This window comes from Ixodes scapularis, unplaced genomic scaffold (genome assembly GCF_016920785.2).
Source record: "Ixodes scapularis isolate PalLabHiFi unplaced genomic scaffold, ASM1692078v2 PGA_scaffold11__112_contigs__length_91849675, whole genome shotgun sequence".
In the NCBI taxonomy this organism is placed as follows: Eukaryota; Metazoa; Arthropoda; class Arachnida; order Ixodida; family Ixodidae; genus Ixodes; species Ixodes scapularis.
In genome coordinates, this window is record NW_024609837.1 from 84,157,359 (window position 1) to 84,168,240 (window position 10,882).

General features: G+C 44.0%; 1 long non-coding RNA gene across 1 annotated transcript; it reads right to left on the reverse strand.

Moving 5' to 3' along the window:
- Positions 1-940: 940 nt before the first annotated feature.
- Positions 941-10,357, reverse strand: LOC121048395. The gene is made up of 5 exons (XR_005798951.1): positions 8,442-10,357; positions 7,083-7,182; positions 6,023-6,098; positions 4,271-4,452; positions 941-1,152 (listed from the first exon to the last, which is right to left on the reverse strand). It is a non-coding gene; the product is annotated as an uncharacterized LOC121048395 (long non-coding RNA).
- Positions 10,358-10,882: the final 525 nt, after the last annotated feature.

Consider the following 10,882-nt stretch of genomic DNA (forward strand, 5'->3'; position numbering starts at 1 on the left):
TTAGTGTGTTTTGATGATGCTTAGCAAGTTTCTAATTGGAACCATGGGTCTATTTTTACTGATTAAAAATTTCAGGAACATACTAGGAGAGGCTGAAGCGGTTTTGTATTTGAGAAAACACTTTTAAATCTTCTTCATTTGACCTCTAGAATCTCAAATATCAAAATTATTTGCTAATTTAATTAATTGAGGCTGCATAGAGTCATTTTTAAAGCGCTGTGAAAGCACTTCCCTAGAGAGCGACGTCACAAGAGCAGCTTTGAAAATCTTTGTTCACGCATCTTCAGCGCCTATCAAAGCTATGCACGCACATGCTATTTTTTAAAAGGGCAGAAAAATGTGTCACAACTGGTGCCAATGCCGGAGAATATACCTAGAAAACTTGCGATTGGACGAGCGGCCCTTAAGCGACACACGCTTGGCGGCCGAAAGGTCTTCTTACGATGTCACTGTTGGTAGGATGTTTTTGTGTGTTTTCTGACGTTTAGTTATATCTTTGAGGAAAACGAACGGGATATTCAGATTCGCGGGATAAAACTACGCTAGAATGAACCTCCATCTAGTTTTCTGAAAGAAGTCTGGCACATCTCTGTAATAAGCCGACGGATCATTACAAATTAGCCTTTTATACTATGCCGCCCTGGCCATATAACTCACGTGCACAGACCGCGTAAATGTAGCTTTTACGGCTTTTTTAAAAAAAAATCTGTAAAACATAGAAAAAACACTCTGTAGAATGTCCCCCAATACGATACGATTGTATGGTTCCTTCCCCGCTTGCATTGTTCAAGAAAGACTTGTGGACATCCAGCGTTTCATTGGAATGCTGGATGTCAGCGAGTCTCTACATCAGTGAGTGGTTTCAAACAAGCATGGTGTTTGCACACCAGTAAGCTCTTATCCGAGGCTCACCAGGACCACTAAGAGCAGAGGCGAAATGTCGTGACCTGGTAAATTTGGTTGCAGGTATTTATTTTTACAAGAACTGCATGCAGCAAAGCTTAACTTTGCTTAAAAGAAGATTATTAAAAATTCAATACTGAACAATGGTGTCCCTTGAGCTGTCAGACCAAACTCCCACTCTTGCCACTCAGGAGTTCCTAACTTGTGCGTAGAGGATCAGCACAACCCAGATTTGTGCTGCGAGCGCACCTGCAATATAAAAGTTGAATAAACATGAGATGAAATATGAGACGTTTACAATTCTCTGTAACGTGAAATTAGAGCACAGATCTTGAAGAGGAGGATGGGAAGGTATGCCCCTCCTCCCCCTCCCCTCCTCCTCTTCTGCTGCTCCCTCCCATTTAGCAGGAAACTTCCCTGAATTTAGCGGGAAAATTTCCCCACTAAATTTAGCTGGTTAAGTTTCCCACTAAATTTAGCGCAGAAATTGATGTCACATGACCTCAACACAAATGCAGTTTTTCCGCTAAAAGTAGCAGGGAAAATGACGTCGCATGACCGTGTCACGTCAGCCATAAAAAAATTCAGTTTCTCAGCTAGACTTAGCGGAAATATTAACGTCACATGACCACAACATTAATTCAATTTCCTGCCAAGTTTAGTTGGGTGGTTACGCCGACAGCGACGCCGCGAAACGCGGAAACGGGTGCTAAGAGCTGCGCTAAAAACTAAATGCATCAGGTGAAATAAAGTGAACATTAGAGATACTGTAAGAAAAAGAAGAGAATCTAAGATTCCGTTCTCAGATCCTTCCTTTTGTCCGTTCTCAAATGTTTTGATTTCAAGAAATGTTTATCTCTTTATTCATACCCAGAGAACCCCTCCCAGTTTCAGCATGAATGCAATAAATCAATGCAGACTAGACCTTGTAAACTATAATCCACATGAAAATTAATGTTTGCCACATAGTCATGTATGAGTCAGTGGCTCAGATCTCTAAATACATTTGTATTGAGGAACATTCTTGAATAAAACTTCTGGGCTTCGAATTCAACAGTTTGTACTTCCATAAGGAACACTGTATGGCACTGATTTTTTTTTTTGTGACACATCAGAAACAGCACAGCACTGTCATCCTCGCATACCTAACAAGAATTTGTATTTTTTTTTAGCATGGCATGTGCTATTCTAATGCCCATACAGCATCCTTTAACAAAAATTCCTTTGTAGAGCTTTTTATTGGTTCTTATTTAGCTCGCACGACAGATTCGGTACCTTGAATTCTCACTCGGCATCAACAGTTTTATATATTAATGTAATAGCGAAAGACAAGATGTATGGACTTGAGTACGGCTCAGCAAGCACAGATGTTGAGAAAAGTACTGAAGAAAACTCAAATGTCAAAATAAAAATAAGCTGGAATGTGGAATTATGGACATGGACATGAATACAGTTAGCAGATTCAATATGAAGAATATGTGTTAGACGCACGCTCAAAGAAACCTGTTGCATCTATATTCATTCAAATTACTTTGCAGAACCCAGCGCTGCAGTCTCAGGTGGGAGTTCGCTGAATGAGTCTACTGAAAATGAGTGTAGACGGAAAAAGCAGTTTGATCTGCGATAATGAACATTACATAAGTGACATGTCATTATTACTGTTACAGTGCCGAATGTTCCAAACTGTCAGTCGCATCATTCTGTGAGTTCCCTCCGTACATTACAGGGTTTGGCTCTCTCGAATGCTTTGCGAGAAAAATGATGAACTGGAAATATCTAGAGTAGTTCTAGAAAAACTATTTCCAGAATCTTATCTCAGCATCACAAAGAATATAAAAAGTTTCTAAAGACAAGGTTAGTGCAGGAGTTGAATAAACTAAATACTTTGTTTTTCGAAACCATCTTGCCGTAGTAAACGTATGAAGTTCTCCTAGGTAGAGCTAGTCATTACGGATGATTGTGCCCATTGCGTACCATAAAAATTTAATTTGCGACCTACAATATTTACAAACTCAATTAACTGAATAAGTGGACCACTTGGCATTAAAGATTGGCCTCACCATGACTGTCTGCCAACATCTACATAATAATTTCCATGAACCTATGTATTTCAAGAAAATATTTGGTGCGAGCTGCTTAAAACACAATAGCACTTTTTAGCAAGTGCTGATTGTTGGGCAAGTTGGTACGGTACGTTAGAAAACATGATTGTGCTTTGAAGACGGGGACATAGGAAGGACAGACACCACAGAGTGCTAACTTTCAACTGATTTAATTCAAGAACCTCGGCGTAGAAACACACTGCGTCACCGCACCACATCTCAACCAATCCGTGGCCCTGCCACGGACCGCAAGTACGCCAACTCCTTATCCGCCAAGTCAATTGACGCCACACTGACACAACACGTGCCGGAACTATTTATAGCATCAGCCTCCATAATCTCTCTAACAGTCATATCTTTGTGCCTAGCAAGAACAGTAGACTGAGCAAATAATGGTTTGCACTCGCAGTCATGATCTGTCGTGTCACTGTCATGACTGCGGGTGCAAACCATTATTTGTTTCGTCTATTGTTCTTGAGAGGCACAAAGATATGACTGTTAGCGAGATTATGGAGGCTGACACTATAAATAGTTCCGGCACAAGTTGTGTCAGTGTGGCGTCAATTGACTTGGCGGATAAGGATTTGGCGTACTTGCAGTCCGTGGCAGGGCCACGGATTGGTTGAGATGTGGTGCGGTGACACAGTCCGTTTCTACGCTGAGGTTCTTGAATTAAATCAGTTGAAAGCTAGCGCTCTGTTGTGTCTGTCCTTCCTATGTCCCCGTCTTCCAAGCGCAATCATATTTTCTACCGCACTTTTTAACACTAATAAAAAGCCTGTAGTGGGCCACAACTTAAGCAGTTTTCACTTCATTATAAAGAGCAATTACACATATGTGAACCATGAATATAGGCCTGCACTGAATTTTTTTCTTAAGCTGAACGTGCTATGCTCTGTTTACTATATAAATCTTTGCAGAGCTGACAATGTGCAAGTTCCTGTTTTTTTATATTTCACATGTCCCGACTGGTGAGTGTGGTAGGGACATAAGATTGATGACACCAAAGAAACACAATGATTATTTTAAGAATTTGTTTGGGTATAGCACGAGCAAGGCGATCTGCGGGAAGTTATTTCTGTGACACCGTCGAACCTACATCCGCGGGCTTTAAGTTCACATGTTAATCATGTCTGCAGACTCCTTTTTGTAATTGGAATTTCATCCGACCCAAGATTTGAATATGTTTTTTTTCATTTTAGGCTTAGTAGTGCTTTTGCTGTTCTATCAATAGGTAAGAAAAATGCTTATTTCAAGTGGCATACCTAACACCTGGTGGCACGAGGACTCCCCTGTCGTGACGCAGACCGAAAGTCACAGCCAGGGAGATACTGCGATGCTCTTGTTGCTGGGATTACCTCCCCCATGGTCCTGCCCAGACCACAGAAAAAGATTGAGTCCAAGCTTGTGGCCACTAGGATCTCCAGATCTTGAGGCACCCAAGTAGCTGAAAATAAAAACAAATCACAATCAAGTACTTGGCAGAGCTACATTAGAATGGCTAGCATATTCTTTCGTGATCAGCACATAGATCCTCTTATTTTAGTCATAGTCAACCCCCAGGACAAAGCTACGTAGGCATTAAAATGATGGGTACCGAATTTAGGTGAATGATCAAATGCATTCATTTAACCCCCTTTCGCCCCAACCTGAGACTTCTGTCAAATATTCACATTCAACATTAAAGACTACAAATAAAACTACTACTGCAATGCAAAGCCGTATAGTGGGAGAGTTTAGCCAGCGGGTGTGGCAACGGAGGCGCCGGAGAGGAGGAAAGGGAGGAGAACGCCGAAGGAGGGAGAGAGAAGGCAGCAGAGAAACAAAGAGGAGACGACCACCATTTTGACGCAAAGCTGTCTGCACGGAGCACTGTTGAGGCTACGTGTCGTCTGCTACGGGCTTATTTATTTTTTTTGCCTAAATAAAAGTGCGTTCAAACATGGAGGAACTTCTTTCTTTGGGTTTTTAAGCCACCGAGGAATAACACTATATCATTTTATTGCCAGAGCCTGCCAAATAAAAGGAAAGAACCGAAATTTGAATATCGATCCCATGCCGGGCGAATGAATGAAAATGGCGGCCCTCCCCGCTCAGCTGGGAGCAGCCTAGAGTTCACGCGCATGCGCTCACGCCTCTTGCTCTGTGCCGCAGGCTGATCAGCTCACTCGGAAGGGAGATGTTACGGCAGCGAAATCATAGACTGCCAGACTCTCCCCATATATGGCTCTGCTGCAATGGAAAGATTTTCCTACCCTCGTGCTCAGCGAGTGTCGAGTGTACCAGCAGAGGGCAGGTGTCTGTATACAAAGAGTTTAGTTGGCACACCAAGAGGCTAACGAATAAGAATGGGTACCACTCTGAGCAAAATGCCAAAAAAGCGTGGATCTCGGCTTGACACTAACAGCGGCATACAGTATCTATTTTACTGACAAAGGGGTACTAAATCATTATTTTCAGCTTCCTAACTAAACTAAATATTCTTCCCGGCTTGCTTTTTAGGAAAATCTCCAAATTTACAAGAACTACTAAGACAACGTCTAAAAAAAAAAAAAAAGCAATGGCAAAACCAGCAATCAAATTCGCCTGCTCTCCAGTAGCACGACATCTATGGCAGGCAGACCCGCAGAATGAGCAAGCAGTTTAAGAAACAGAGTATGTCCTATGTATAATTTTTTTTTATGCTGCAAAGCAAGCGCTGGAAGGAGGTTTCACGACATTAACGAAATTTCTTGCAATCAGTTGAGAACAAATTAGAGCAGTGAACTTGTCCTTGCTTCTGGCATAATGTTTTAGTGTTGCCCATGGAAACTCACATAAATTTGAAAATAAAAACAAAAAAGACTAACCTTCATAAAAAAATCTAACTTTGGCAAAGAAAAGTTACCTTGGAAAAAATATGTACAATACAGTTGTACAGCGTGCATTTGTGTGCTTAACCAATTTTGAGGCAAATCGGCGACAATGAAAAGAAGACGTTTGAGTACAATTAAGGGAAAGACAGAAAGGATGCATACCTACAACAAAAACATTTAGAACGACCACGGGCAGGAAACTCTGGTGAGGCTCTCGGAGTGACTCCCTCATATGGGCCTGTGCAGACCACAGAACAAGATCGGTCAGAGCTTGCAGCCATAAGGTGCTTCATACCATGAAGTTACAGAAGCGGGTGCAATTGGAAGCAAAGTGCATTTCATTTCTCTGAAAAACGAAGAGTTTAATAGGTAGCTTGCATTCATAAGGTGATACAGTCATGAATGCACAGACTTTTCAATGCAGCGCTATATCACCAACTTGTTAACCATGCCGGGCAACACTAAAAACTGAGAGCATTATTTTAAACTATCTCAGCTTAAAGTTAACCACGACAGAAGCTTCAAGCCATCCTTGCAAATTCAGTGCACAAAGCAAGCCATGTGACCTACTAGTTGGACGCCATGGTACGTCGAGCTTATAATCATGCGTCATGCTGTTTTTGCTGCAAAGGCTTGTAGTTTCAAAAGTGGTCCAGCTTAAAGAGACTAAAAGTATAGACGTTTATGAGTGGGGCCCTCATTTAGTCTGCACCTACATTGCCAAATAGGACGTTCCAACCGGGATGTTTGCTGCCTGTAACCACACGACCAGCTTGTGCCCAGCGATTGTTCGAGCTGAATACATGTCCTCGACAGTGCCATTATTTGACAAGCATTTCTATGACTGTTAAACATGACTGACTTACAGAGAGACTCCACCTCAACGACTAATGACTTGGGATACCTAACTGAATACTGATATATCAACTAAATGCAAAACAATTACCTGGCAAGCATTAAATTTTTCAAGAGGCTGGGTCGACTCCGCATTAAGTTGAAGGAGTCGATGCGTAATAGGACAATACAAACAAAAATATGCCTTAGAATTCCTTTTGCACCCCCAAAATGATGTGTTTTTGAAGGTAAGGTACACAATGTTCTTGATTTAGAAAGTGCCTCAGCTGTACAAATGCATATGCAATAAGGGCACTTGCCAAGCCTATTCTACTCAGCTCTGTGCAGGTTAAGCTAAGTTAGAGTATAGAAGTACATGCTCACTGACACCATCAGAAAGGCAGGGAGAAGTCTCCGTTGTTCCACCTCCAGCCCGTCTGCTACCTTCGATGACGTTTCAGCGCCTGATGAGCCTGGAGCGAGCACATCTGTCTAAAGCGGGGTGAAAAGCACAAGCATGTGCTGGAGGACGCCCAGCCATTCACTTTTTGTCATCGGCTATACTACATATTTTTAGTAAGACATATTTTTAAGTGAGGAAAAGTACTGCAAATATGCAGTCCACCTTAAAGATAACAACAGTTGCCATTCACCATTTTCCAAATAAGTGCTCCCACGTACCGGAACATCTACACATGTGGTGCGTGAGTAGGTTCAGGACTGAGAGGCTAGAAAACGAAGCGCTCGCAAGGCTTGTCTGGCCCTTCCAACCATGCGGGTACATTCGTTGCAAGTTCCCGATTTGTAGGCAAAATGATTTAGAATGAGCAAATCTTGTCTACGCCCGAGGTAGAACATTGAATTGCGATTCCCCCATATTGTGCGAACCATCCTTCAAACTGCGGTACCACCTGCAAATAAACTATGTTGTGCTGCGGCACGCGTCCATGCTGCCTGCTTCAGAGGAAAACCACTGCTCGTGTTGAAGACGACATCCCACAGTGGACAGGCAACAATTTTTAACGAACAAAAACAAAATTGATATCATTCAATAGACACAGATTGGCTCACAAAGTGTCGGCACCATGATTGTTGTTGTTGGTTTTACTCTTGCATACAAACAAAGGTGACTTCCTCTCTCCTCCGATGGACAGTAAAACCCCCTTATCTTGGTGACCCCTATTTCTTCTCGAATCGGTCACAGATGACATAATCGCAGTCACTGAATTCCGCAAAATTAAACGCCGCGAAAATTAAAGGTTCGCCAACATTAAGGGGTTTACTGTTCTTCTGAGTGTCACATGATGTTAACATTTCAAGGAGGCTGAAGGTATTGGTTTAAGAAAAAATTGACCTATGAAAAAAATGCCCTTCTCCAGGTTAGGCACGCGAGGTTCTTTTGCACTACCTATAAGGTGGCAAGTTTATTTCGGCAGAGCTTTTGGTAAAACGGAGTCACAAAAGTAGCTATACTTGGCGTCAACTATTTTGTGCTGCATTATAAAGCCAGAGTAGATTCCACAGTGCGTGCTTCAGCAGAGCACTGTTTGTTGCGAGAGCATATGTGGATTAGTGTTGCATCCCATTTGCATAATCTAGAGAAACTAGCGCTGACAGAGTTGGAGCACTCCAAATATTAACAGCCGACTGTAGAAGCATTGAGAGATGCACACATGCGAACTGTGCATTTCTTAAAGGTGGGTTCGAGCAAAGGTAAAAACAATATCTATACTTACGGCGGCCATACTTGCCTTTCCCAAGCACGACCACTTTTCCCTCGGTAGCACCATCCAGTAAGAAGCACCAGCAACACGCCCATGAGACGCCGCCGCCTCCTGGATTGAATGACGACCCGCCTGAGGTCTTGGAAGGAGATCCGGAACACTGCTTTAGGCCAGATGTTGTATCTGGTGGGGCAGAGACTAAAAGCAAAAATTAACAAATTTATCTGAAGCGCTACATTCCTATAGGACAGCAGTATTTTTTTTAGGCCAGTGATTCGCTTTAATTAAACACAAATGGTTGGTTTATATGATGAACCATCAGCCCCTATTTTTCTTAAGTGTAACGCAGTGTCTAACATTACGTCCGACGGAACCCGAAATAAAAATTAAAGTTACGCCCAACGTAACTGTCAAGCATTCGAGTTACGTCCGACGTAACCCAAAATAAAAATTAAAGCTACCGTATTTACTCGAAAATAGGTCGAACTCTATTTGTTGGACCCACCGAGAATAAAAAAAAAAAATTCAAATATAGGTCGACTTTTTTTTTATTTTTAAGAACAGGGGAAATTTTGGGCAAAAGAAAGAAACCTTTATTTACATCACTTCACAGCTTGGTAGACATCCTCGCAAATCCGCTACAATACTTCACTGACACCGTTGTAAAATGACGACAAGAAACGAAAGAAGGTGCGAAGCGACGAAAGACAAACTACAAAGACGCAAACAAAGCCGCCGTGTCGCCATGAGCAACACGCGAGCCGAGCCGCCTCAAGCAACTAACAAAAGTAACATCTTTTTTTTTTCTTTTTTTGTGCGCGTTTGCGAGGATGGAGGACAAAGTGCATGGCGCATCGCGTTCCTCTCCTTCCCCATTGCCCAGCAAGGGGAACGCTAGAGGTGCGATGGCGAAATCCAATGCCCCAAGAGGTGCGCGCGATAGCGGCATCGGCCACCGCTGTTGTTTTCGGTTGTTTAACAAAAGCCTTTGGAAACAAGAAGCGGCGCAGCTCTACGGCAACGCCGGCTCGGTGACTCGATAGCTTCATGCCTCCGGTACGGTCGCAAAATTTGGTCGCGAATGTAGGTCGAAATTCTTTAGTCACGATTTCCGAAAAAAAAAAAAATAAATAAATAAAAGAAAAGAAAAAAAAAAGGTCGACATATATTTGAATAAACACGGTAGTCAGCTGCGCGACGAGACACACATTATGAAAGCGATTGGTGCGAGCGATCAAGGTGATGAGCGACGTTTTCTAGAAGCCCAGGAACCGAGCGGCGCAAGCAGCGAGAGTGAGAAATCTTCGTCGCTCGGCGCCGGCACTCGTAGCTTCTCGTCGTCGCTCGTCTCGTTGATCGCTATATTGCTTACATGCTGTTCAGAAAGGTGCTCTAAGTGGTTACCATTGCATTGGGACCAGCCTCGCATCCAACCGTAACCAGTCTTGACTTTTTTTTAAGCCGCCCAGGTAGAAGTTAACATCGTACATACATCGTTTTCAAGCATGGCTCCTCGTTCATTGCTCGATTTACTTTTTCGTAAATGACAAACCGCAATGAAGCACAATTATTCTAGTTCAAAATTGTCACGAACACTTGGCACGCATGCTTACACTGTAGCGCACCTAACGTAATTTAAAAGTAGAACGAAAACGGGACGAGATTCGCTTACCGCTTCACGGAAACAGAGTCCTTCGGATCCTAGGCCTAACGGCCGAAATCGGAAGTCGCCTGCGGTCCGGCGATCGGACGAGTTGAGCCGGCCGCGCTGTGCTGACCCCGGCTGACCACGCCTGGTTGAACCATGAGAGGCGTCGTCGAGTTGAGAGCCAGAGACGCAGTAGAAACGGACCGTAAAACATCTGTCCTGTAAAACGCAGAAGGAGCCAGCGCCAAAACCGCTACGTCTGGCTGCGTCGCCATCTCCGCGACGACCGGAAGTGTGTAAACCGGGACTGGCCGGGAAGTTAGAAAAGGCGCGGCAGCGGAAGCCACTGGGCGGAAGCTTTACGTTTCGGTTTCGCTTTTCTCCGACATCGGCCACGGTCGCGGGCTGGTATGTTTGCGGCTGGTTGCGACGACGCGAGGGGCCACGAAAAGACGCCGAGTTGGCCGAGTACGAGTCACGGCCCACGATACGAGCAACGGGCCATTTGCCCCTGTCGACCGGCGATGCGGTATCCGCGGCTTAGTGTCACGATCGGTTTGTTGCCGTGCACGTTGACTCAAAGCTCGAAGTTATGCAGTTCCGTCAGTTCCGTTCCGGCACCAGCCGCACCACGTTTTCCGGTGCATCGCACGTGGAGGCTTTTCGACGCATTCAGTGAACGTAAAGATCGCGCCCGCTGTCTTCGGTGCTGTGGAAGAAGTTGGGAGACGGAAGAAGCATCAAAACCAAGGCGTTTAGGACTCCAGTCCGGGCCGCCGGTCCACTCTGAACGAGAGGCGACGTGTGTGTGCGCGC